General features: G+C 37.7%; 1 long non-coding RNA gene across 1 annotated transcript; it reads right to left on the bottom strand.

Annotated features, from left to right (window-relative positions):
* Positions 1 to 2,425: 2,425 nt before the first annotated feature.
* On the bottom strand, positions 2,426 to 2,825 carry LOC146739464 (uncharacterized). The gene is made up of 2 exons (XR_014930187.1): positions 2,695 to 2,825; positions 2,426 to 2,511 (listed from the first exon to the last, which is right to left on the bottom strand). It is a non-coding gene; the product is annotated as an uncharacterized LOC146739464 (long non-coding RNA).
* Positions 2,826 to 4,270: the final 1,445 nt, after the last annotated feature.

Genomic DNA, 4,270 nt, shown 5'->3' on the forward strand with positions numbered 1-4,270 from the left:
TTTATAATGATCATAATGTTATCAGTATGAGTATAAATAAAAGTACAGTTTTCCTGCTTTTTTCTTTAAAGCTTGGTAGTATTTTATTGTGTTTATATATATTATTGCATTATTATTTGAGAACTTGTATACAATTCATAATGTATCATTCTATAAAGAAAATTGCTAATAATACAGTACATTTAGTATTATTTGAGGATTACATTGGCTAGTATTGTTTTGGCAGTACTATTTTAGGAATTTTCATACAAATTTATGTTATATTATTCTAGGAGCCGTACAGTAATACAGTACATATAATATTCAGGATATGTTAGACATGTTGCTATTTTTGTCGGCGAATGGTGTATAATCTTTATCTTAATACATTTTATGTTGTACTTGCTGCCCAATGAATAATCAGTTTAAAGCGGGAGAGACATGTTTGGTTTATGTACTGAGCTAGAAATTTGCAAACATTCCATTGTATAAGATAAACATGTAACATTTGTTTTTAAACACTGAATATTTAAACAGTAATAAAAAGCTGCTGTGTCTTAATTATGATGGCCAAGTGTTACCATTAAATGTAAGTGTTCAAAACTGTCTATCTATGACTTGTATATTATTTAACATTGACACCTTTAACCATTACACCATACCAGTGCATCTGAGAAGTGAACTGTTTAATATGCTGCTGGGTACTGGATGTGTAATAGAAAAACCACAAATTTGCCATTGCCATTAGTCATTGTTTATCTCGTTTTTGTGACAAGAAAAGCCGACTGAAGACTGGGATGCGACTAAAAATATAATCAAAGAGTTGTTTAGTGCACACACATTATGTTATATTTGAGCACGTGCACACACTTGCCTGAATCCCGTTATCCCGTGCCGGACGTCCAATCTTTGCAAGGTTCCCCTTTTTCAAAGATAAAAAAACTCTGATTGAAAGGACCAGAAATTTTTATCGATGAAGACTTTTCTCCACGGACTCAAATTCTATCGTGTGAGAGCCTTAGGTACGATAAGCTTTTTTTAAATTCGGAGTTCGGTAAACGCGTGTGTATCTATGGCGACGGGATTATGTCGTTAAAGAATTAATAAACACAAAGCTAGGGCATCCGCTGGCCCCACAGGGTAACAATGTCCATACAAAATTTTGCTTGAGGGGGTGAGATCTGCTCACCATTCCTCGCGCCGAGGGCGCGACCTTACTAGGTGGGTCCGGGTGCATGCCCCCTTGACAATTTTGAAATCTAGACCCTCTGAAACGCCATTTCCTGCATTTTGAGGGAGACATTTTGCTGACACAGAGGGTTTCGGCTTGTCCCCTGGTCAAGTATTAGCGAAACAACTCAGAAACACTGATATCACTTTTGAATATTTAATGTAAAACGCTGTTGTTGTGGTAGAAACTCTGGCGGAGTATATATATTTTTTGTCGACTGTCGAACTCCATATGTGAAGCGAGTGTTTGCAAAATCTAAAAATGTCGTTTCATTTACTCTAGATAAAATAATATTTCAGACACAAATATAGAGATAGCAGCTGTGCATATACCGCCGAAAATTTCCCCAAAGTACGTATTGAACTATTAATTGAATTGAATAACACCCACCACAGGGAATTGTAGTGATTCTTTTCTACAGCCTGGTTACGAAACTGATGTTTTTGATTGGCATAGAAATTCAAAAGACAGATGGAAAACAACTGTTGAAACTATGTAAGAAATTCGATTTGCATATTGCGGTCGTTTTCCTGGTGATAAAAGCGGGTTTCGCAAACAATGGCGTTAGTGTTGTTGACTGTGGTATCTTATCTTCAGAGTTGTTTCATATTGTTGATGACTTTGGCACTATTCCAGAAGTCACACCTGCACACAATTTGGTGACGCCACAAAATACATGCACTTCAATCGGGGTCGTTTGTTCGGTATATACGAATTGGTATATACAAATTACAATAAAGATACTTAAGACATTACCAATTAAGTGACAATAAAATAGAGTTAATAACGGTAATAAATTCTAGCTTGTTAGGCAGAACAATCATATAGTCAGTCGGGTCACGCCAAGGGTCACGCACTTTGATGCAACATGATGGGGTTGAAACTGGGTCATGGCGTGACACGCGAGGAAGACATTTTTCAACACTCACAAAATCACAATGAAACGGCCGAATATTACGGCGCGGCGAACATGGGAAATAAAAAACCGCCAAGGGTTCGAATCGCAGTGGCTGAACTAGACTGGCAAAGTCGAGACTTCTTTTTTGTTTTACAAAAAGAAATAACTAATTGTTCTAAATCCTTTCAGCGTGATCGCGAAAACTAACGTGACCGCAAATTTCATTCACGGTCAGGCTAGTTTTCGCGGTCACGCTAAAACGGCTAAATTGACAGTTGTGACCAAGGGATAATTAAGTATGGACGACAGAGGTATAATTATCTGGTACAACGAATTCCCGTACTGAGTTTATTTACCAAGATTACACAGGAGAGCAACACTGTAAATTACAGGAACTAAAAACCTAAAACGATATGAAAATACAATAAATTATATTGAGAAAACTAACGATAATTCAAATAAAAAAAAATTACACTAATACTGGAGTTGCCATTCAATGAAAGCGAACAAAAGATTAGTTAAAGCACATGTCAGGAACAAAGGGTTGCATGGTCATTGAAGCACATGGCCAGAACAATTTACATACCCCGTCAGTTGGTCAAATCTAACAAATTCCACACAGTTTGGCTTGTAGGAGCTAAAACTTTCTACACAGTTGAAATGAGCTGGACTCTGAACATTCGCAAACCAACTCCGGGCTGAATGGTTCAGTGGCCAGAGAGGTGAAAGGACGAGATGCTCCTCAGACGAGTCCATTGATGTTACTGACCCAAACTGACTTCTCAGTGCTAAGTTTCATGGGAAATATGCAAATTACTTCTAGTCACTCATGTGTGCCTTTTTTGACAAATTCCATGTTAACTAATAAATTAAATTACTGAAAATACACAAATCATATATCTTAAATAAATGTCTACATTATCAAAACAGTCAGTAGAAAATCAAAAAAATAGTCAGATTAAAGAGCGCCCTCAATGGCCAACTTTACTTAGCTCACATTCTCCCCCTAGTTTTATGTATGCTGTCCCAACAGACATACCCAATTCAATATTTAAGAACAGTTATAAACTATTTGCCAGAATTAGTTTTGAGCCAACCATCAAGAATCACCTGTCCTAATGTAGAGCCAAGACTAGAAATAGCATGACCCAAATCTCCAATCGGACTATGAACTGTTTGAGAAGCTATGACCTGTTGCTGGTCGACCTATGGTGGCTGTAACACTGAACGTGGTAAATGAAAACGATTACTGTGTTTACCAGCTGTACTACGTGAACTCCGACGTCTTGGCAGTTCATCATGATTTCCCATAACCTGAACTTTTTTTCTACCAAAGGTGACCTAGTACCCTCTGAGTGGTTTGGGGGTTCTGATAATGTAGGTGAAATAGGTATGGGATCACTATCCATTACTATAGGTTGTACAGGAAAAGTTGAAACATGTTCTTCAGGAAAATGAATAACATAAGAGTCGTCATCACTATCACTAAGACTGTCCCCCTCGCTACCACTGCTACTAATTAGATTACTAACATTGGGAAAACCAACATTACCAGGTAACTGTTTTTCTATTGAATCATCCACCAGTTCCTTACTATCTAATAACTCGCTACGATTTATATTACGAATTTTTCCAGCTCCATCCACTGGTTTCACAGTGTATACATTTCCATGTGGGTCTGGTCTGCCAATAACTTTATAGGGAACCGCACTCCACAAATCTTGTATCTTATTCCTACCGAGAACACGATTTCTGAGAAACACTTTACTACCTAGAGCTACAGCGAACTCTGCAGAATACTTATTACAGCGCTTCTGTCTACTTAAAGCTTCTCTATTCATGTTTGTTCCGGCTTTGTCAAATGCACTAAGCATCTTCGAATGGTGATTAGAAATCCAATCATCAACGGTTGCTGGTTCATTTTCCTGTATATTTATACCTAACAAGTGATCAACTGGCAGGCGAGCCTCCCTTCCAAACATTAAAAAGAATGGCGAATATCCAGTAGAAGAGTGGGGAGTTGCTTTATAAGCATAAACCAACTCTGATAAATGTTCAGTCCACCTCCGCTTCTTTTCTGAGGTTAAGGTGCGTAAACGGTCATGCATAGTTCTATTGAAACGCTTACATTGTGAATTTCCTTGGGGATGGTATGGAGTTGT

This window comes from Saccoglossus kowalevskii, chromosome 8, assembly GCF_978046115.1.
Source record: "Saccoglossus kowalevskii chromosome 8, keSacKowa6.1, whole genome shotgun sequence".
Classification (NCBI taxonomy): Eukaryota; Metazoa; Hemichordata; class Enteropneusta; family Harrimaniidae; genus Saccoglossus; species Saccoglossus kowalevskii.